We start from the raw sequence: 24635 nt of genomic DNA, 5'->3' as shown, positions 1-24635 counted from the left end.
GAAGCTCGACACCATCCAGAACAACAGCCTGCTTGATTCGCGCCCCATCCACTACCTTAAACATTCACTCCCTCTACCACTGCTGCACAGTGGCAGTAGTGTTTACCATATACAAGATGCGCTGCGGCAACTTACCAAGCCTCCTTTGACAGCACCTTCCAAACACATGACCTCTACCACCTAGAAAGACAAGAACAGCAGGCATATGCGAACACCACCACCTGAAAGTTTCCCTCTAAGCAACATAGCATCCTGACATGGAACTATATTGCCGTTCCTTCACTGTCACTAGGTCAAAATCCTGGAACTTTGTCCCTAACAGCACTGTGGGTTTGGCTACACTAGATGGACTGACTGCAGCTGTTCAAGAAGGTGGCTCACCACCATCTTCAAGGGCAATTAGGGATGGGGAACATGTGCTGGCATTGTCAGGGTTACTCACTTTCCATTAAATGGAAAAAGAAAGTTCAACATTACCACTTATCAAACTGAGTTCCTGCAGTTTATTTCCTTGTGCAAGCCAATACATCTCATCTGATGGCATATCAACCTCTAGGCTGATGTACTAATGAAGTAGGAATTCCTAATATAGGGATTCCCCACCATTGGCTCATCCATTTGACATGGTTGGTATCGTAAGTGAAATTAAGACTTCGGCACATCAACATAACCTCAATGTGATCCCTAAAGCAGGAACAGAAAACTGTAACCCTCTCTGTTTGAATAGGAGAAAAGACAAAAATCAGATGTTTGGACCAAATTCACGAGGTGTTAAACAAAGCTGGAAGATTTGCTTAGAATCTTCAGGGAAGGGGGAGAGGGGAGGTGGGGGCTCACTGTGAAAGACATGTTCTGAGATCAAATGTTACCAGGCTGGAAAAGGAAAACGATAAGTAAACGCTTAGGAGCAAGAATCACATTGGTCTGATTCCAGGAGAATTGAATATCTACTTAAATGGACTGTGTAATGCATGCCTGATGGTGCTTTTGTGGTTCTGTTAAAAGTTCTGTTCTGTGGTTTAAAGTATAAGTTGCCTAGAAAAATAGTGTTTAGTCAAAAGTACATCTAGTTTGTTTGTTACAGTAAACATCTCAAAACATGAAATCTTGTGTCATTGGTTCACCTTTTAACTGGAAGTGCAACTTTAAAAAAGTATTAGTCTCTATGGAGATCATAACACTACTCCAAAATGCTAATGATAATAATCAGGCCATCAGTCCTTTGTGCTAGGAAAATAACATGTTGATGACTATACCCTCTCATTGGCAGTTCAGTTTGATGGTTTTGTTACATTTCAGAGATTTTATTTGCTACAACCATGTCAATCTTCAAATGTTTGGATTTCAATTGGGGATTTCAGCCATTATAGCTGGTTTTTAATTGAGGCGGAGGAAACAAACATTGATAAATGTGAAAGAATATTGAAAAGAAATCTGCAAAAGCTGAAAATTTGAAATCAAAATATCAGTTCTGAGAGAAATGACATGCTAACATTGAGGCAAAATAACAATTTGTAAAATGAACATAATCCCCTTAGAGACCTTTAAAAAGAAATACAAACTTCCACTGACTGAAAGGATCACACATCAAGTGTAACAAAGTTAAAAGCAACATTAACTAAACACTTTCAGTAGTCAGGGTATATTCTAAACTATAGAACAGTTCCCAATTAACTTCTAAAATGACAAAATCCCTTTCTATTGTTTGTCCCTTGGAGTGGCAATTCATTCTCCAAGAACCAGTCCAAGGCGATTCTTAGCTCCCGAAGGCTTGCTTCCTTTACCATCCAATTAACTCCTAACCCAAGAGCTCACTTTCATGATAAGAGATGAATTGGAGATTCTTCCCTTCAGCCAAAGCTAGTTGAATCTTCCAGTTTTGTTTAAATCCTCAAAAACTTAGTTTCTTCAATCGGAACATGATCACCCACCAGAGTTTCACATGGTAACCAACAGAGCCAGCATTTTCTCTGCTTATGATGCAGGTCTAGCTCTGAGACTTAGTCTATCCACCATTAGTATAGCTGCTCTGACCATTGTTTATTGATGTTAAAAACTTGCACCTGCTTCCCAGTAAAAACAACCCTTTCCCCCACCCCTCCCCCCTTAACTTTTACTAACCAGGCATTCAGGCTTGGTGTCAGCTGAATGCAGAGCAGGTCATATGATCCCTTTCACTCCTATCTTACCCTAAAGAGACAGTCGCAAAACATAACACTCCTACAAACATGCTGTGTATTTCCACCAATTTTAGTTAACTTTTTTATTCCTTCTAAAACAGCATCAAAAGAGTACAGAAATTATTAGGTAGAAAAAATAATTAATGTTAAAACATCAAAATTAACAGGTAAAGTAAGATTGAAGAACTGAATTATTATTCACTTGTGTAGTTCAGAGTTGGTATTATAGTAATAAAATACTCCTGATGTTTGACTGGCTTTATTAATGATCAATTTAGAGTTATAGTGCTAGTTACAAAATTCACACACCCAGAGAGATAACTATTTGCTTAGATTTACCACTCATCTAATAGTTAAAAGTATTCTTCTTAAATGCAAGCATTCCTATCAAAACTGCATCATTATTATGTGCATTGAGCCGACTGCATAAGTAGACCAGGAATGCTTCTGGTAGACATCCTGGACCACTTTGAAACTGAGTTTTCAGAGCTGGCAGATTTGAACAATGAGCACACTGCCCCAAAAAAAGCAACATGGCCTCATTAAAGTTATCTGGAAGGATTTGAAACTTAGCTGGTAATTTTTCTGATCAGTCAGATGAGAGTGTTTCTCTTGTCACGAAGTACAGCAAGAGATACTGAAATCTGCTCCAACCTGGAAGCAGTTAGTCACCTCTGGTTTGTGATATCAGTTGTTCATCATACCACCAAATGCATCAATCAACCTATCATCGTATGATGAATAGCAGACATATTTCTTTGTTCAGATGCACATTGACTATCAATTTCTATGCAGCATTTAACTCAAAACTGCTTGTTTAATATGGTAAAAATATGAAGAGTGTTCTGAAAACCACAATCAGCTATGTTAGTTTTTGATAGAGGTTATCCTGGCCATCCTACACAGGGAAGTAGCCTTTCACTTCTTAGTATTTAAAGTGTGATCAACAGCTGGATTAAGTTATCATATCAGGAAGGGTACTTTGTTGAAGCCAGGGTACTGAACTTAAGGTAGATACTTTAACGAGGGCAGTACAGTTGGTTTTTGGAAAGTAGCAAGCTGAAGAACTTTTTCCCTTCTAAATCTATTCAGTAGCCTTGCAGTGCATCTGTGCTGTGGACGGAATTTTACAGAGATAAAAACAAAAAAACTGCGGATGCTGGAAATCCAAAACAAAAACAGAATTACCTGGAAAAACTCAGCAGGTCTGGCAGCACGGCGAAGAAAAGAGTTGACGTTTCAAGTCCTCATGACCCTTCAATTTTACAGCCCTGTTGTGGTGGGGGCATGGCTGTAAAATGCAGCAGGCTGTTCAAAAGTCCATTGACTTTAGCAGGACCAGAACATCGCACTGGCGGGAGGGGCCATAAAATTCTGCCCTAGGACTTAAGTATACCAAAATAACAATGTCTTGTACCACAACCTTTACCGCAGTCAATAGAATAGGAGCTGACTGACTTCCAGTCTACTGTTGAAATAATTAACCATTAGAAAGTGAGAGACAATAGCACAGAAGTGATTCACTGTATAATCATTTTTCCTCTCTACCTGTAGGGAAAAGCCGATTTCTGCTGCTTTACTGGTTCCTCTTTTATCCCCTCTTTTCCAAGTTATGATCCCACTGACAATATTGGTCCATCACTAGCTTGTCCAATGGTAATTTTTCATATGTTAAGCCTTGACAAGTGTGCATTGGTAAGATAGGACACAGCTACTCTTTTCACCCAATATCAAGTCACCTACACTTGCAGAAGGTTATTTCAGTGATTTTTTTCTCCTCTTCCTGGCCCACTGGTTCGGACGTTGGTTGATGCACCTCCATCATTGCCCAGATGGAAATCTGCTGATTGCACACAGACCAAGTATTATACAGAGTGTCATGGTCCGCATGATGGAGCAATACATTGGAGTCATCTGACTGGAATCTCTGAAGAAAGTCAGATAACTTTGCCATTAATAAGCAAAGAATCAAAGGAACCACAGTCCTAGTTTTAGCACTGGGTTTAGAATAATTTGTTAAATATTAATATTGTCTTCTCATGTTTATCAACTAATGTGCATAATGTGTTGTCTTTTACTATACACTTGTTTCATTAGTGTTTAACTTTTTTTATCATCATAATTTAAAGCTCTAATCCAGCAGATTGGAAGTTAGCAAATGTAACACCTCTCTCAAAAAAGGACGGAAAGAGAAAATAGCCAGTCAGTCAGTAGGGGAAATGTTGGAACCCATTATTAATCACGTCTTAACAATGCACTTAGAAAATCAAAGTCAATATAGTTTTACAAAAGGGCAACAATGTTTAACAAATTTATTAGAGTTTTGGAGGATTAAGTAGTATAGATAAAGGCTATCCAGCAGATAGCGTATTTTGATTTTCAAAAAGGCATTTGATAAAGGTGCCACACAAAAAAAGGTTGATATACAAGATAAAGGTTCAGGAGTTGTGGGTGATATATTAGCATGGATAGAGGATTGGTTTACAGATGGAAGCAAAGAATAGGGATAAATGGCACATTTTCAAGTCAGCAGAATAACTGAGATTGCCACAAGGATCAATTTTGGGTCTTCAGCTATTTGCAATCTATATTAATGACTTAGATGATGAGACCAAGAGTATCCAAGCTTGCTTATGATACAAAGCTGGATGGAAATGCAACCTGAGGGGTGGACACAAAAGAAGCAGCAAAAAACTTAAAAGGGAGTTACCAAGAAGGTGGAAGATGGACTACCATGTGAGGAAGTGAGAGGTTATTCACTTTGCTGAGGAGAATAAAAAAAGAATTTTTTTTATTAAAAAGTGAGAAATTTCTAAATGTTGGCATCAAAGAGACTTGGGTGTACTTGTATAATGGGCATAGGAAGTTAGCATGCAGGGACAGCAAGCAATTAGACAGGCATATGGAGTGACCTTTATTGCATGGGATAGGAGTCCAAGAATAAAGACTCTACACAATATTCCAGCTGAGGTCTAATGAGGAGTGCTTTATATAAATTCACCATAACCTCCCTGCTCTTGTACCCTGTGCCCCTATTAATAAAGCCCAGAATACTATATGACACCCTGGTCACATTCGTCTTGGTGTTGAGATTCAAGATTCATTGCACTCATACGGTTTGGCTTTTTTTGTTCCACAAAAACTGTTATAAGTGTTACATCCCTCAGACTTCCTTTCCTCCTGCACCCACCTCCTTTTAAAGCCCAAGCTTAGCTTCACTTCACTGCGATTCTTCTTAATCTTTTCTTTCCTATAGTATTCAACCATGGCTAAGACCCTTTTCACCCATACTCGCCAACAATGAACAATATGCATCTATTGTACAGTGTTTTGGTGAGGTCATAACTGGAGTACTGTACGCAATGTTGGTCTCCATAATTAAGGAGGGATGGACTTACATTGGAAGTGGAGCAGCAAAGACTCACTAGACTGGTTCCTGGGATGAGAGGGTTGCCTTATGAGATGCTGAGTAAACTGGGCCCATTCTCTCTGGAGTTTAGGAGACTGAGAGGTGATCAATGAAATATGCAAGATGCTTGACAGGGTAGATGCTGGGGAAGTATTTTTCCCCTTGCTGAGGAATCTAGAACATAAAGATAGTCTTAGATTAAGGAGTCAAGCATTTAGGACTAAAATAAGAATAATTTCTGCTTCATTATAAGAGTATATTTAAGGCTGAAATAGACAAATTTTTGGTCTCTTGGGGAAATAAGGGTGGTGGGGAGCAAGCAGAGAAGTTAAATTGAGGCTGAAGACCAGCCATTATCATATTGGATGGTAGAGCAGGCTTTATGGGTCATATGGTCTAGTCCTTTTCCTACTTCATAAGTTTTATTTTAACCTCATTTTTTCACTTCTGAAGATAATGAGGATATCAGAGGCATGGGATAGAGCCAATGGCTGAAAGAATCCTTTAAGAAAGGTTCTTAGTTTGTTTTACTGGATGGACTATGAATTTCACACAGATATCAAGGCAAATAAAAGCATTCTTGAGAACACAAATGAGCTGGCTCCTCTAGAAGAGGAACTTGAAACATGTAAGTCAAAAATACCCAAGACCTAAAAAGATAATTATCATTGGCATGCATTACCATCACCCCTTTCCATGTGAACATGCAGTATTACTTATAAAGGTGCTTAATTGGGGGAAGGCTAATTATAACAATATTAGGCAGGAACTGAGGAATCTAGACTGGAGGCGGATGTTTGAGGGCAAATCAACAACTGACGAGTGGGGGGCTTTCAAACAGCAGTTCGTAAGAATTCAGGACCAGCATGTTCCTGCTAGGATGAAGGATAAGCATGGCAAGTTTCAGGAACCTTGGATAACGAAGGATATTGTGAGATTAGTCAAAAATAAAAGGGAAGCACTAGTAAGGGCTAGAAGGCTGGGAACAGATGAAGCCTGTGGAAAATACAAAGAAAGTAGAAAGAAACTTAAGCAAGGAATCAGGAGGGCTAAAGGGGGTCATGAAAAGTCACTGGCAACCAGGATTAAGGAAAATCCCAAGGCCTTTTATACATATGTAAAAAGCAAGACGGCAGCCAGGGAAAGGATAGGCCCACTCAGGGACAGATGTGGGAATCTGTGCGTGGAGTCAGAAGAAATGGGAGAGATACTAAATGAATACTTCTCATCAGTATTCACCAAAGAGAAGGACTTAGCGGTTAATTTGTCAAGGGAAGAGTGTGTAGATAGCCTGGATCATGTTGAGATCAAAAAAGAGGAGGAGATGTTAGGCATCTTGATAAGGTAGTCAGGAAGGCATATGGCATGCTTGCCTTCATTGGCGGGGGTATTGAGTGTAAAAGCTGGGAAGTCATGCTACAGCTGTACAGAACCTTGATTAGGCCACACTTGGAATATTGCCTGCAATTCTGGTCACCACATTACCAGAAGGATATGGAGGTATTGGAGAGAATGCAGAGGAGGTTTACCAGGATGCTGCCTGGTTATTAGCTATGAGGAGAGGTTGGAGAAACTCGGATTGTTTTCACTAGAGTGACGGAGATTGAGGGGTGACTTGATAGAAGTTTACAAAATTATGAGTGGCATGGACAGAGTAGATAGTCAGAAGCTTTTTCCCAGGGTGGAAGAGTCAATTACTAGGGGACATAGATTTAAGGTGAGAGGAAAAAACTATAGAGGAGATGTGCGGGGCAAGTTTTTTTACGCAGAGAGTAGTGAGTGTCTGGAATTCACTGCCAGAGGAGGTGGTGGAAGCAGGTACGATAGTGTTGTTTAAGAGGCAGCTTGACAAATACATGAATAGGATGGGAATAGAGGGATACGGACCCCGGAAGTGCAAAATGTTTTACTTGACGGGCAATATGATCGGCGTAAGCTTGGAGGGCCAAAGGGCCTGTTTCCTGTGCTGTACTTTTCTTTGTTCTTTGTACCATAGCACAGCCAATTGATGCTTATTGTTCATTGTTGGCAAGTATGGGTGAAGGGCCTTAGCCATGTTTGAATACTATAGGAAAGAAAAGATTAAGAAGAATCACAGTGAAGTGAAGCTAAGCTTGGGCTTTAAAAGGAGGTGGGTGCAGGAGGAAAGGAAATCTGAGGGATGTAACACTTATGACAGTTTGGAGGAACAAAAAAAGCCAAACAGTATGAGTGCAATGAATCTTGAATCTCAATACCAAGAGGAATGTGACTAGGGTGTCATATAATATCCTGGGCTTTATTAATTAGGGGCACAGGGTACAAGAGCAGGGAGGTTATGGTGAATTTATATAAAACACTCCTCATTAGACGTCAGCTGGAATATTGTTAGAGTTCAGGGCTTCACACTATAGGAAGGATGTGAACACATTGGAAAGAGCGTGCAGAAGAGTTTTACAAGAATGGTTCCAGTGATGAGAAACTTCAGTTACAAAGATAGTTTGGAGAGGTTGGGCCTGTTCTCCTTGGAGAGAAGGCTAAGACGAGATTTGATAGAGATGTTCAAAATCATGAGGGGCTGGGCAAAGTAGATAAGGAGAAGTTGTTCCCACTCAAAGGGATCAAGAACAAAGGGGCACAGATTTAAAGTGATTTTCAAAGGAAGCAAATGTGACGTCAGAAAAAAATTTCACAGCAAATGGTTCAGGTCTGGCATACACTGCCTGGAAGTGTGGTGGAGACAGGTTCAATCAAGGCATTCAAGAGGGCATTAGATGACTATTTAAATAGAAACAATGTGCAAGGGTACAGGGAGAAGGCAGGGCAATGGCACTAGGTGATAAATGCTCATTTGGACAGCTGGTGCAGATACGATAGGCTGAATAACCTACCTTCTGTGTGCACATTTGTCTCATGGATTCAAAATGTCAATTTTGGATTGCTGACTTTAGTTTTACTCTTGATTACCAATATGACATGTTTTTTCCTTTTGTGCATTAAAGAACTATTTCAAGGTAACTTATCCATGCCTTTTTGTTATCTCTAGTCTTGACTATTCCAATGCATCCCTTATTCTAATCACCAACTATTAACCAAAACTTTGCTGCTTGTATCCTAACTCACAAGAAGTCTGGTTCACCCATTATTCTTGTGCCTATTGACCTACATTTGCTGCTGTTCCAGCAGTACTTCTACATTAAAATTTCCATCCTCGATTTCAAATCCCTCATGGTCTGGCCCCTTCTTTTTCATTTAGCTCTCCCAGCCTTGGTGTTTCTCCAATTTTGGCTTCATATGCATCCACAATTTAATTGCTCCACTATTGGCTGCCATATCATCAGTTACCTTGATCCCAAGTTCTGGAATGCTCTCCCTAAAACTTCAACTCTCTACCTCACTTTCCCTCCAAGACATTCCTTAATCTCTACCTGAGTATTACTGAAAAGAGAGACATGTTGCTGAAGCTTTGTCGTGTCATCAGGACAAACACAAGAATGCCAAATTTCATTGAATTCAAATTTTACTATTTTGCCATGGGGAGATTCAAGTCCAGATCCCCAGTGCATTACCTTGGGTCACCTGAATATCACTATGCCACCACCTCCCCAAGAATATGATTCTGCAATTTGGGCAGAATTGACTGAACAATTCTCTGTGCATTAATAGCTACACTAACAATCAGTTTAAGATAATCAGTCAAGCACAACAATTTACACTACAGGAGAAAAAGAAAGGTTCTGGTTGGTTGGCAAGTCAACTCCAATTGGCTCAAGGCAGTACCATGGAGAAAGCAATGGGAAACTATACGTTCCACAAGTTTACAGGTTACTCAAAAAATGCAATGCTTGAATGTATTCCTTTTATTTGCAGAGAATAGGTCCCTGCTTAAGAACGTATGTCATCTCTAGCAAGTGTAAATAAGCCACATTATAAGCTTGACTGATTATCTTAAACTGGTTGTTAGTGTAGCTATTAATGCACAGAGAATTGTTCAGTCAATTCTGCCCAAATTGCAGAATCATATTCTTGGGGAGGTGGTGGCATAGTGGTATTCGGGTGACCCAAGGGGTCACTGGGAACCTGGACTTGAATCTCACCATGGCAACATAGTAAAATTTGAATTCAATAAAAATCTGGAACTAAGTCTATTGATAACCATGAAACCATTGCCAAGGTTGTAAACACCTATGTGGTTCACTACTGTGCTTTAGGGAAGGAAATCTGCCATCCTTACCTAGTCTGGCCTACATGTAATTCCAGACTCTCAGCAATGTAGTTGGCTCTTGAATGCCTTCTAAACAAGGGCAATTAGGGATGGGAAATAAATGCTAGCCTAGCCAGTGGCATCCACATCCCATGAACAAGTAAAAAATATATTTTAAGAGTAGATATTTTGTTTTGGGCTTTGCAAGTGCAGACTGGTTGAGTACGGTCAGTATTCTGCCAATTGTGAGCCAATGAAGGAACATGCTGTTTGAAATAAAAACAGAAAATGCTGGAAAAACTCAGCAAGTCTGGCAGCATCGAGAGTGAGAGAATGAGATAACGTTTCAAGTCTGTATGACTCGACAGAGCTGTTTGATTTAATTACCCAATCACAGAGATGTGCACCCTATGTATCTAGCATTGCATCAGCACTGAAATTCATACATAACGTTGTTCAAGTGTGAGGTAGGCTAGCTATTGGACTGATGGCAGCATCTTGTTAGTGGAGAATACCACGTGTATAGCCAGTGCATTGTAGCAGTTTGAAAGTTTGCTTAACTAGTTGTTCAAATTTTTGATACTTTGCCTTTCCAGGACAACTTGCGGTAGGCTGGGCAAATGGCCCATTTGCAATACACAGTGAACAATGGTCTAGTCAGGGTGGCCACTCTCCTACAGAATAGTTTAGATGTGCTTTGTTTCTGCATCAAGATTGCAAGGGAAGGGGCCCTACTTACAAGATTGCTGATGAGGCCAATCTTATAGTTCACGGAGCTAGATGAATCCTAATATGTATATTGTCTACAGTAAGCCTGCCTTCACAAGACAATAGTGGAGAACACGTTAGCCCAGTCTACCTCAGTTTACCCTGGAAAGGCAAAGTATCTCAAAACGTGAGCAGCTGAAGCAAGCCGTTTCACACTGCTACTATGCATTGGCTACACAAGTATTATTTTCCAGTAACAGGATCAACCGTCAGTCCAAAAAGATGATTGCCTACCACACACATGAATTAGTGCTGATGTGATGCTAGGTGTGTATGCTATTGGTTGTTTGTGATAGGCTATGCTTGCGAAACCCAAAACAAAATGTCTCTTGTCAGATGTGAATCTGCGATTAAGCAGGACTTGAACAATCGAACGTGCTTATAGCTATACTAACAACAAATTTAAGATAATCAGTTGAGCTTATAATGTGGCTTATTTCTATACAAAAATACCAATTACAAGCAGGAGTAGGCCATTTGGCCCCTTGAGCCTGCTCCACCACTGAAAAAGATTATGGCTGATATGATTATGGCCTCAACTCCACATTCTGCCTACCCGGATAACTTTAGACTCCCTCATTAGTCTTTTGTCTGGAAGAATAAAAAAGCAGCATGTTATCTAAATGGTGCGCGAATGCAGAGCTCTGATTCAGAGGGACTTGGGTGTCCTAATGCATGAATCACAAAAGGCTAGTATGGAGGTATAGCAGGTAATTAGGAAAGCTAATAGAATGTTATCATTTAGTGTGAGGGGAATTGAACACCAAAGCAGGCAGGTTATGCTTCAGTTGTACAGAGCACTGATGAGACCACATCTGGAGTACTGTGTACAATATTAATCTCCTTATTTAAAGGAAAAGATGCAAATTCGTTAGAAGCAGCTCAGAGAAGGTTTACTAAGCTAATTCCAAGAATGGACAGGTTGCCTTATGTGGAAAGGTTGGACAGTTTAGGCTGCTTAAAAGAGTAAGAGGTGACTTGATCAAAACCTTTAAAAGTTCCTGAGGGGTGTTGACAGGGAGGATGTTGTTTCCTCTTGTGGGAGAATCTAGAATGGTTTAAAAATAAGGGGTTGCTCATTTAAGACAGAGTTGAGGAGAAATTTTCCTTCTCAGGGGGTTGAGAGTCTTTGGAACTCTTCCTCAAAAAGGCAGTGGAGGCAAGATCTTTGAATATTTCTAAGGCAGAGCTGGATAGATTCTTGATTAACAGGGGGTGAAAGGTTATTGGGGGTAGGCTACAGTCAGATCAGCCATGATCTTATTAAATGGTGGAGCAGACTTGAAGGGCCGAGTGGCCTACTCCTGCTCCTGGTTAGTATGCAAGAATATACCTACCTCTAAAATAGTCACTAACCCTGTTTCCACCGCTCTCCAGGGAAGGGAGTTCCAAAGATTCACGACCTTGTGAGACAAAAAAAGTTCTTCTCTCCGTCTTAAAAGGGAGATCCCTTATTTTTAAACTGTGTCCCCTAGTTCTTGTCTCTCCCACAAGGGGAAACATCCTTTCAGCATCCATCCTGTCAAGTCCTCTCAGGATCTTATATGTTTCAATAAGATTGCCTCAGAGTCTAAACTCCAATGGATAGAGACCTCACCTGTCCAACCTTTCCTCATATGATAACTGATACAAGGATGGGGCAGTTGAGTAAACCTTCTTTGAACTGCTTCATCACATTTATATTCTTTCTTAAACAAAGAGACCAAAACTGTAGATAGTACTCTAGATGTGGTCTCACCATCCAATAGAGGGCGCTGGTGAAAAGTGACTGAAGCATTCTGGAAGAAGTCAGCGCAGTCACCACGACTCAGGAGGGAATCAAGGATAAGGACTCTTGCACTCAACATTTGAAAAAGAGCGCGGATCTTGAAGGCAAGTCAGTTGAAAAAGAGCGTGGAGATTGAAAATAAAAGGAGGGGAAGCTGAACAGGAGCGGCCAGTGTGTCAGTGGCCCAGTGAAGGAGTGGAACTTTGAGGCTTTGGCTCAAGAGGCTTCGGCGAGCAGAGGCTGGGGACGAGTTTGCTCCCGGTGGGGTAGGGCCGGGTAAAGTCCTTTAAGTAAATTAGGAATAGGTAATGGAGGCAGCAGTTGGGACAGTCGAGTCCTCCGAAGGCAGCATGTGGGAAGTCATGGACAGCACAATTGTCCCTGATGACTACACCTGCAAAAGGTGCATTCAGCTGCAGCTCCTGAGAAGCCGAGTTAGAGAGCTGGAGTTGGATGAACTTCGGATCATTCGGGAGGCAAAGGTAGTAATGACAGGAGTTTCAGGGAGACAGTCACCCCTAAAAGTCAGAAGGCAGGCAGCTGGGTGAATGTCAGGAGAGGGAAGGGGAATAGACAGAAAGAGCAGAGCACCCTTGTGGCCGTTCCCATCAACAATAGGTATACCGTTTTGGATACTGTTGGTGGGGACGACCTACCAGGGACAAGTTGTAGTGGTCGCGTCTCTGGCACCGAGGCTGGACCCTCAGCTCAGAAAGGTGGGAGGGAAAAGAGGAGAGCAGTATTGATAGGGGATTCGATAGTTAGGGGGACAGATAGGAGGTTCTGTGGGAGAGATCGAGAATGACCGATGGTCTGTTGCCTCCCTGGTGCCAGGGTCCGCAATATCTCGGATCGAGTTCTCAGTATTCTCAGGAGGGAGGGTGAGCAGCCAGATGTCGTGGTCCATGTAGGGACCAATGATGTGGATAGGAAGGAGGAGGAGGTCCTGCAAAGAGAGTTTAGGGAGTTAGGTGCTAAGTTGAAGGACAGGAACTCCAGGGTTACAATCTCAGGAGTGACACCCGTGCCATGTGCTAGTGAGGCTAGAAATAGGAGGATAATGCAACTAAATATGTGGCTAAGGAGATGGTGCAGGAGGGAGGGCTTCATGTTTCTTGACAATTGGGCTCTGTTCCAGGGAAGGTGGGACCTGTTCCAACGGGACGGTTTGCACCTGAACTGGAGGGGGACTAACATCCTTGCGGGTAGGTTTGCTAGTGCTGCTCCAGGGGGTTTAAACTAGATTTGCAGGGGGAGGGGAACCAGAGTGTTAGAGCAGAGAGTGAGGTGGAGGAGAATAAAAGGTCAAGCGAGGAATGCATGTAGAGACAGAAATCTAGGGACCATATGTGATAGAAATGTTCTCAGGTGCATCTATTTCAATGCAAGGAGCAGTGTTGGAAAGGCAGATGAGCTCAGGGTGTGGATTGGCATGTGAGATTACAACATTATTGCTATTAGTGAGACTTGGTTGCAGGAGGGCCAGGACTGGCAGCTCAATGTTCCGGGGTTCCGTTGTTTCAGACATGATAGAGGGGGAGGGATGAAAGGGAGAGGAGTGGCATTACTAGTCTGGGAAAATATCACAGCTGTGTGTAAGCAGGACAGCCCGAAGGGCTCATTTACAGAGGCCATATGCGTGGAGATGAGGAATGGGAAAGGTGTGACCACACTAATAGGGTTGTATTATAGACTGCCCAATAGTCAGAGAGAATTGGAGGAGCAAATCTATAGAGAGATAGCAGACCAATGTAAGAAACAGAAAGTTGTGATAGGAGGAGATTTTAACTTTCCAACTATTGACTGGGATTCCCATACTGTAAAAGGGCTGGATGGGTTAGAGTTTATTAAATGTGTTCAGGAAAGTTTTCTAAATCAATATATAGAGGTACCAATGAGAGAGGATGCAATACTTGATCTCCTATTAGGGAACTAGACAGGTCAGGTGACAGAAGTATGTGTAGGCAAACATTTTGGGTCCAGTGACCACAATGTCATTAGTTTTAAGCTAATTATGGATAAGGATAGGTCTGGTCCTCAAGTTGAGATTCTAAATTGGAGAAAGGCCAATTTTGTGGAAATGAGAAACGATCTAGGAAGAGTGGCTTGGCATAAGTTGTTTTCTGGCAAGGATGTGTTCAGTAAGTGGAAGGCATTCAAAGGTGAAATTTTGAGAGTGCAGAGATTGCATGTTCCTGTCAGGATTAAAGGCAAAATTAACAGGCATAGGGAACCTTGGTTTTCAAGGGATATTGGCGATCTAGTTAAGAAGAAGAGAGAGGTGTATAGCAGGTATAGGCAACAAGGAGCAAATGAGGTACTTGTAGAGTACAGAAAATGTAAAAAAATACTAAAAAACGAAATCAGGAAGGCAAAAAGACGACATGAGGTTGCTTTGGAAATAATGTTAACCCAAAGGATTTCTACAAGTATATTAAGAGTGAAAGGATAGTAAGGGACACAATTGGTCCCCTTGAAGATCAGAGTGGTCGTCTATGTGTGGAGCCTCACGAGATGGGGGAGATCTTAAACAGTTTTTTTGCATCAGTATTTACTGAGGAAACTGGCATAGTGTAAGGAAGGTAGGGAAACAAGCAGTAGTTTCATGGAACATATAGGGATTAAAGAGGAGGAGGTGCTTGCTGCCTTACAGCGAATAAAGGTAGATAAATCCCCCGGGCTTGACATGATATTCCCTCGGACCTCGAGGGAGACTAGTGTAGAAATTGCAGGGGCCCTGGCAGAAATATTTAAAATGTCCTTAGCCACGGAGGATTGGAGGGTAGCTCATGTTGTTCCGTTGTTTAAAAAAGGCTCCAAAAGTAAATCAGGTAATTACAGGCCAGTGAGCCTTACGGCAGTAGTAGATAAATTATTGGAAGGTGTTATGAGAGATTGGATATATAATTATCTGGACAGCCAAGGGCTGATTAAGAATAATCAGCATGGCTTTGTGCGTGGTAGGTCATGTTTAACGAACCTTGTAGAGTTTTTCGAGGAGGTTACCAAGAAAGTAGATGAAGGAAAGACTGTGGATGTTGTCTACATGGACTTTAGTAAGGCCTTTGACAAGGTCCCACATGGGAAGTTAGTTCAGAAGGTTCAGACACATGGTATCCATGGAGAGGTTGTAAACTGGATTCGAAATTGGCTGTGTGGGAGAAGATAGAGAGTGGTAGTGGATGATTGCTTCTCAGACTGGAGGTCTGTGACTAGTGGTGTGCCTCAGGGATCTGTGCTGGGACCATTGTTGTTTGTTGTCTATATCAATGATTTGGATGCTAATGTGGTGAATTGGATCAGCAAGTTTGCTGATGACACTAAGATTGGAGGCGTTGTGGACAGCGAGGAAGGCTTTCAAAGCTTGCAGAGGGTTCTGGACCAACTGGAAAAATGGGCCAGAAAATGGCAGATGGAATTTAATGCAGAAAAGTGTGAGGTGTTACATTTTGGAAGGTCAAACCAAGGTAGGACATACACAGTAAAGGATAGGGCACTGAGGAGTGTGGAGCAACAAAGGGATCTGGGAGTTCAGATACATAGTTCCCTGAAAGTGGCGTCACAAGTAGACAAGGTTGTAAAGAAAGCTTTTGGCATACTGGCCTTCATAAATCAAAGTATTGAGTATAGGAGTTGGGATGTTATGGTGAGGTTTTAAAAGACATTGGTGAGGCCAACTTTGGAGTGCAGTTCTGGTCACCTAACTACAGGAAGGATATCAGTAAGATTGGAGAGACTGCAGAGAAGATTTACTAGGATGTTGCTGGGTCTTAAGGAGTTGAGTTACAGGGAAAGATTAAACAGGTTAGGACTTTATTCCTTGGAGTGTAGAAGAATGAGGGGAGATATGATAGAGGTTTATGAAATTATGAGGGGTATAGACAGAGTAAATGTGAGTAGGCTCTTTCCACTTAGATTAGGAGAAATAAACATGAGAGGACATGGCTTTAGGGTGAAAGGGGTAAAGTTTAGGGGGAACATTAGGGGGAACTTCTTCACTCAGAGTGGTGAACGATCTACCATCTGACATGGTAAATGCGGGCTCACTCTTAAGTTTTAAGAATAAATTAGATAGATACATGGATGAGAGAGGTCTAGAGGGTTATGGACTAGGTGCAGGTCAATGGGACTAGCGGAATAATATTTCGGCACAGACTAGAAGGGCCGAATGGCCTGTTTTCTGTGCTGTAGTGTTCTATGGTTCTACCAATGCCCAGTAGAAATGTAGCAAAACATCCCTACTTTTACATTCTATTCCTCTTGCAACAAATGACAAGATTCCATTTGATTGCCTAATCACTTGCTGCACCTGCACACTAACTTTTCTTGATTTATGCACCCGGACACCTAAATCACTCTGTACCACAGAGCTCTGTAATTCTTTTCCATTTAAATAATATGCTGTTTTTTCATTTTTCTTGCCAAAGTGGACAAGTTCACATTTTCCCACATTATATACCATTTGCCAAATATTTGCCCACTCACAACCTATGCCCCCTGGCAGTGGCCTTATGCCCTCTTCACAACTTCACTTTTCTATATACCTATCTTTGTGTCATCAGCAAATTTAGCAACCATTAATTTGGTCTCTTCATCCAAACTATTGATATAAATTGCAAATAGTTGAGGCCCCAGCATTGATCCCTGTGGCCACTATCACATCTTGCCAACCTAAAAAAGATCCATTTATACTTATTGTTTCCTGTTAGCTAACCAATCCTCTATCTACGCTAATATATGTTACCCCCTGCACCATGAGCTTTTATTTTGTGTAGTAACCTTTGACATGGCACTTTGTCAAAGGCCTTCTGGAAATTTAAGTACAGCACATCCACAAGTTCTTCTTTATCCAAATTTCTGGTTACTTCCTCAACTTAGTCAAACAGGATTTCCAAACTTGATTTCCCTTTCACAAAAACATGCTGACTCTGCCCGATTACATTGAGATTTTCTATGTTCCCTGTATAATAGGTTCCAGCAATTTCCCCCGTGACAAATGTTAAGCTCACTGGCCTGTAGTTTCCTGCTTTGTCTCCCTCCTTTCTTGAAAAAGGTGTCACATTCACTACTCTCCAATCTGATTGAACTTTTCCAGAATCTAAGGAATTTTGGAAAATTAAAACCAATGCATTTACTATCTCAGCAGCCACTTCTCTTAAGACCCTAAGATGAAGTCCACCAGGACCTGAAGACTTGTCACCTTTTTGTTCTAATAATTTTCACCCTACTCCTGCTGATTCTTTTAAATTCCTCCCTCCATTTTACCTCCTGATTTACAATTATTTCTGGGGTGTTATTATTTGTATCCTCTGATGACAGATACAATATGCCTGTTCAGTTAATCTGCTATTTTCTTAATTCCTATTATTAATTCACTCTAGACAACCAACGCTCACTTTACTTACTCTTCTTTTTAAATACCTGTAGAAACTCTTACTATCCATTTTTCTATTTCGAGCTAGCTTTCTCTCGTAATTTTTCCCTTCCATATTAACGATTCTTCGGTGTACCTTATAATCTGTCAAGTCTCCTGGCCTGCTACTCATCTTTGGGCACTCCCACAATGGGGCAGATAGGGGGCCTATAAACCATTCCCACTAGTGACTTCTTACCTTTAGAATTCCTCATCTGTACCCAAAGTGATTTGACATTTTGATCCCCAGAACTAAGGTCATTTCTCTCTTTTGTACCAATGTCATCCTGAATTAACGGAGCTTTTCCTCTACCTTTCCCTGGCTACCTGTCCTTCCTAAAATGTCATGCACCCATGAATATTCAGGTCCCAGTCTTTGTCCCTTGCTAGATGGGACATACTTTCATATGCAGGGACCCATTCCCTGCAAACAATAGGAATATGTTCTAGCCTTGCACCTTTTTTTTTATATAAATTATCCAGGAGCTTGTGGAGCCTATGGTTCCCCATTACTTTCTCCATGGCAACAACTTGACCAAAGTCGACCAATCTGTACCCTTTTTTCTTGAAATGTCAAACTGTGATCATTTGAAATTTGGCATTTGTGTTTGTCCTGATCAGTATGAGACAAAAAGCTTCAGCAATAGGTCTCTCTTTTCAGCAGTACTTATGTTCAAAAAATATACCTCGATCAAATTTTGGTCATTTGCTCTCATATTCTGTTATGTGGAATGGAGCTGGAATTTCCATGTCAGGTGGATGGAAATGGAGGCATGCAGGTCCTGCACTTGGAGGTCCCAGCCTATTTTGATCAGCTCGGCAGAGTGAGTGGGTCACGAACCTACACACAGCACCTTGCTGGCTCCATTGTGGGAGTGCACGTTTCAAACTCCCCACCATTTTCATGGAGTGGTTCACCCCAGCTGAGAGGTGTCATGACCTGGGGGAATCCCTATTTTGGAGTCAGGAACCTTTTGACAGGTAAGTTCCAAAGGTATTGACATCTTTACAGGTCATATGTAATCCTGTATCAATTAAATATGGTTTTAATACAGTAATTAATGAAACAGTTTTGTTCTTAAAAAAAGATAGTGGCCATCAAATTGACCAGCATTGAGGATCTGGAAAAGCCATCATTTACATTAAAGTACATTTCCAATGGATAAAGTGCTCTTCTGCATTGAACAGCAGTGATATTCAGATTTGACAGTGTTGTTGTCCCCTGTGATTTAATATTTTAATAGAAAGGCAGCTCAGACATCTGTTCCCCTATTTTTAAGCTTGAAAAGATGGCTGAAGTATTTTAGTGACTTCAAAAGTTTTAATGTATTCAGCTCTTGAGGCTTTGGTTACACAGTTGTGCAATGGAATCCCAATATGCATGCTTTGCAGAGTTCCAAATTCCACTAATGCATCCTGCTCAGCAGGGGTCGTTGATAAAGCTGTGAAGGGGACTGTGTGTTTATTTACCTTGACAGTTTTAGGACCACTAGGATTATATTTTTGACTGATCCTTCATTTATTTTGACAGTTCATGAGGATCTCAAAGATTTCCCAATTTTTATTAAAATATTGGGCTCAAGAGTTCTGTAGTGTATTTTTAAAAATTCTTTCACAGGATGTGGGCATCGCTGGCTACGTCACCATTTGTTGCCCATCCCCAATTGCCCTTACTGGTGAGTGGGCATGGGGTAAAGGGGCAGGTGAGCAGGCATGAAGATGGGTGAGTAGGTATGGGAATTAAAGACTTTGGTTTGGGAGTGGGTGAGTAGTCATGGGGATTGCAAGGATATGGAGGGGTGGGGTGAAGGGTTAGGGGTTGAGAGTTAGGAGGCCTCACTCATCTATAGAACTGGATTGATGTACCCACAAGCGGAGACAGGCCTTCTAACCTGATTAGCTTGGCATCAGCCCATCTCCATTACTGCCTTCTCTGTTTTGGGGTGGGGGGGGGGGTGATGGCCCCCAACTCCAGCCTGTCCTCATCTGAGGTGGGGGGGGCGGGTGGAAACATACAGTGGAAGGGCATGGCACAGGCAGTATTGCAATAATCAGGAATTTACTTGCTGGCCCTGAATTGCAAGTTCTGCTGGCAGATCACAAAGTGACACTGATGCAATCTGTTAGCTCACCATCCCCTCTGCTGGATGAAGGAGGTAGAAAGATGAGAAGTAAACCATAGGATGCATTCTCGAGAACTCAGAATTTACTGAAGGAAATGACTGCTTTTCTTGATGAAGATAAGTGGAGAGCAACTAACCTAGACATTGTGCCTGTGCATGTCAATCTCCAAGACCTAATCAGCAGTGGGAAGGAAGAAGATTTGATTTTAACTATGTCTTACAGAGCTGGTGGGTATTAAATTACATGGTGCAAGAGTGGAAAATAACTATCATACAAAATATTTGTATGTTTAATTAAAAAAAGGCGTTAATAATTTGGGTTGAAAGCCATTGTTTTCACCTCTTCTGGTCTCAGATTTCTCCTTAATTGGCTAATTAACTAGCCACTTATAGTCATCTGAAAGCATTTAGAGAATTCTATTTTGGTTGTGCATAGAGTTTTCAGTCTGTTATCTGTGTTTGATCACAATCAATCGATCTCCCAACTCCACACTTTGATGGAATAATTTCAGCATTTTACTCTATCCTTTGATGATGGCACAGCATTTGCTCTGACAAATATGATAATTATCTTTGATAAAAATTATAAAGCTAAGTACAAGACATTTTTAATCTGCAGTATTTCAAAAGCAGTTTGGCGTTTATCAAGGTGGTCAGCACTGTGGAAGAACCAAGAATTTTCCTACAGCCAAATTTACACATCAATTCTCTAACTGATCAGTTTGTCTTCTTGTCACCCAGGGCATTGCCATCAGACATACACCAATCTATTTTCATTTTAATTGTTTTCCATTGCTTCTATAAGCAGAAGAAAGGAATTAATATATTATAAAATAAAAAATGTGATAGTCAATTAGTTCTGGATTATTTCACTATTTGGAGACTGAACCTGCATTTTGGATATGTGAGACAAAGGTAGGCAGTCTCTCTCCTCCTGTGGCATTTCCCAACTGCTCTCTGTGCTCAACTATATAAAAGCTTCACAAAATTAACCATGATTATGGAATTTTAATATAATTTAATGAAGTTAATCAGGGAAAAATATTTGGTCCAGACAGCATCAGTTGATTCTGTCCAGATGCATTACAACTGTTTGAAACTTTGAGCTGCATTAAAATCAGAAGCATTATATTCCCAGTATTTTTAACCACAATGGCTGCTCTTCATGACAATGTAAGGTTATGTGCACCTCTTGCAAATGGGTTCAATGAAGTTAAACCATGGCTGCTTGCTTTGTCATTCTCTCCCCCCACCCGAGTGTGGCAAGATCCATATCTTTAGACCTGCACTGGCAAAGTCATGGGAGCTGCTTGCCCAGTCTGCTTTTTCTGGCAGGAACAGAGATGAGAATGGGGGAAAAAGTGATTGCAAACTTAAGCAACATTAAGAAATCCTTCAGCTTAAAATCAATGTTGAGGTGAAATTCCTGTTCTCCTAATCATTTACGCCTTGTCCTGTTCAATTTATTCACCAATCACAAGAATCTCTTCCTCAGCTGATCAGCACAATAAGATTTAATTCGGTAAAAATTATATTTGGCTAAATGCAGCTTCTTTTTAATGCAAATTGCAAGAACCACATTTGCATGCTTCAGCAATTTACTCAAGAGTGAGATTTAATATGGTTTCTCTATTTGAGAGGGAGCCTCAAATAAAAGGTCAAGGCACAAGATACAAGTGTCATTAGGCAGCAAATGATGCCATATCATTTTGTTTTAGTGTCTCTGGAGCATACATCAATAGAGAATAATCACCAAGTTCTGAAGGTCCTTTTTCTACAATGAATCGTCACATTGTAGAATATTAAAAACTTAGGTTTTTCTACTATGTGCCTTCGGAAACTGTGCTGAGCAAGTATCATGGTGAGAGGTTGCTGAGTTCACGCTTGGGGAACATTTGCATTGTGCAAGGGACTGAAGCCAAAGATTAGGATCCTAGGTAATTACAGCAAGGAAACGAAGACAACATCAGATGCAGTTTTTGGACAAAAGCTTCTTCCCTTTATATTCAAACACAAAACAGAAGGCATGCACATAACTTCAAAAAGTATTGTAACTGCAATAAATTCAAATTGAAATGTAGCCATTCATATTAAATATTTGTGACATATTTTGTGCTGCAATCCACCTTGCAACTCATTTATGGAGTACGTCCCACTCCAAGCTGCCCTTCTTTCAGCCATGCAAACAGGCTTCCTCACAGTCCCCCATTGACACATCCAGAGAAACCTCAGTCTTTCCCACTTCTCACAACAACCTTCTTGTTAACCTTCATGTTGCAGCCAGCTGCAAAATAATTGCGCTTATAAACTGCTCAAATAATTCACGTCACATAGAGGACAGGATTTCAGACAAACATTGTCAGGAATCATTTGGGATCAAACTCAATATCATTTTCGTAGCATAAAAAAATCTCAAACAATCCAAGACACATGAAAAGCCTATACCAGTATATATGGCACAAATATTTTTGAGACAACATTGTCCTTTGGCACATGATTAAAACTGTTTGCCTGATTACAACATAAAGGAGACACTTTTCTCACTTATAGGTTGTGGTGTTCCTTAGGGACAAAAAAGGTTTTCTCAGTTGTACTTGAGACATTTCATTAAAAAAAATATTCATTTACAGATCTCCTATCCAGAGGGTCATTTTTGTTGCTTTCAAACTTTAAATGAATGTTATAGACAATATGACATTTTTCTCATAAACACCTGCCGATGCAGATGATTGCAGTGAATTAGTGAAACAGTGTGACTCATATTATGTTATCCCATTTTGAACTATGGTTCCCATTAAAAATATAGCACACAATAAATTACCTGTAGATTTTTCCACAAAACAATTGAATAAATGGGTTGTCATTCCTATTAAATGATAGCTCTGCAGCATCCAGGAAGGCCTCTGACTCTACCGGAAAATAAATGGGTCAGTCCAAAGGGACAGACAGTTCCTGAAGTTTCTCCATCTCAAAATGCACTGAATCCTAGTTTCAACACTTAGCCTTCAGTCCACCCACTCCTGAATCTAAAAGCATCATGTTTGGAGAAATAAAGAAAACAGGATACTCTAAAGCTGTTGGCAGCTGGATTTAAAAATTCCCCTTCAGTGTGCATTTATATTTGCTTAAAAGCTTTCTTCAAACTGACTAACGGTCGTGCCCTACTAATAAACAGCATTGGAAGATTAGCAATTAGCAGCTAGCAGTGATAAGCCAAGCAGTCCCTTGATCTGAAGGTTTTTGGAAGTAATAGAGCACTAGCAGAGAGAGAGAAAAAAAAGAGGAAAAAGCAAGAGGATTTCCGCTAAATCTAATCAATCAGGAATGCATAATAGCTTCCATGCAGAACTGCTGACACTGGGTCACCAGCTTCTGTGACCCCTAAACACAAGACCAGCACTACAAAAAAAGATGAGAGAATCCGAGCTAATTGTCTAGCAGTGCAGTGCTTTCTTCACTTTCACCCAGCAATACAGCTTCAACCACACCCGCACATTTCATGACAATCCAGTGAAACATCTTTCATCCTCATTATTTCAAATTTCCTTTTGCTTTTTCCACTAAACTCCCCACGTCTTACCAGCAAACATACAGGCAAAGAAGAAAATCATAAGTATTTAAGTGAATGCATTTCTAAGACAACATTGTATTTTTAATATAGTACACTGCACCCATAAAGGAAAAAAAAATAAGCAGCACATTAAAGCTTGTTGTCATTTTATTTTACTTACTGAAAACGCTCTCACAGTAGCACCCCTCAGCAGAAGAGAAAGTTGCCAGTGTTGCCAGATTATTGCTACTTTGCCACCAGCTGCTCTGCACTGGATGCAGATTAAAGCACTTTTAAACTCCAGAGCCTTACCATGTGACCAGGCAGTCATTTGTGATGGGCAGAATAAATTATCAGACGAGCCTTGCACCCCCTAGCCAATGTTTGGGGAAGTGTAGCTTTCTGGAAAAAAGAATCACTGGTGTCTGCCAAACCTCCCAGAGCTCGGTCTCCAGTCAAGCAGCGGAAGATAAAATATCTTTTCTTCAAGTACACATATTACAAATATGTCTCTGCTTTTCCAAGGTTATAGAATTTTATAGGAAATGTAAGGGTTTTTTTGACAGTGGGTGGGGTTGTTGGTGTTAGAAGTTTAATTGATTGGGGAAGTCTTAAGTTTATTTCTTTGTGTGTGTTTATTTCTCTCTTTAACCCTCTTCGCTTGGAATGCAAGCTCAAAGCCGGTTTCTAAAGCACAGCAGCTAAACACACAGTACACATTAACAAATCAATACAAACAAAGGTCCTCGAGTCTCTGCATAAAACATGAGGCTCTTCTGAGGCTCTTTATCCTAATTGAGCTCTGATCCTGCCACCTCATTCAGAATGCACTATCTGCTGTCTCAGCTGACAAGCATGGGGAGATTATGTATATGCATGTATATATATATATATATATTTATGCTCAAGCCAAAAATATGGAAATGATATCTATTTTTCTATGACTTCTCCATTTTCCCACACAGCTGCTGTATTCATTTGCTCAAAATAGTTAAGATTGCTGTTTATTTGAACTGCCTTAAAATTTGACATTCTTTTAAACAGCTTTGTTCCATAGACCTTTGACTGACTTTCCTTACAAAGTTTAGCACACATTTAACTATCAGCTGTAGAATTATAAGAAAAATAAGGCATTAGCTTGATGTGACGTAGTCTGGCTTTCAAAACAGATTCAAAAAGCAAAACCAACTTCGTAGATACTGTTAAGCACTACAAAGATGTTCCAATGTTCTGAAACAGTT

General features: G+C 40.7%; 1 protein-coding gene across 3 annotated transcripts in view; it reads right to left on the bottom strand.

Annotated features, from left to right (window-relative positions):
• Nucleotides 1-23708, bottom strand: part of cntfr (ciliary neurotrophic factor receptor) — a 362323-nt gene extending 338615 nt beyond the window's left edge. For 2 of the 3 annotated variants that reach the window (XR_005943514.1, XM_041191309.1), the window contains exon 1: nt 23576-23708. The gene's annotated coding sequence lies outside the window, so the exon portion shown is untranslated. Of the gene's footprint in view, nt 1-22665; nt 22767-23575 lie in introns of those variants that run through there. The other variant, XM_041191328.1, reaches the window with a different exon arrangement.
• Nucleotides 23709-24635: the final 927 nt, after the last annotated feature.

The sequence above is a fragment of the Carcharodon carcharias genome, chromosome 1 (genome assembly GCF_017639515.1).
Source record: "Carcharodon carcharias isolate sCarCar2 chromosome 1, sCarCar2.pri, whole genome shotgun sequence".
Classification (NCBI taxonomy): Eukaryota; Metazoa; Chordata; class Chondrichthyes; order Lamniformes; family Lamnidae; genus Carcharodon; species Carcharodon carcharias.
The sequence above is the reverse complement of the archived record's forward strand: the minus strand, read 5'-3'. Positions and strand labels throughout refer to the sequence as shown.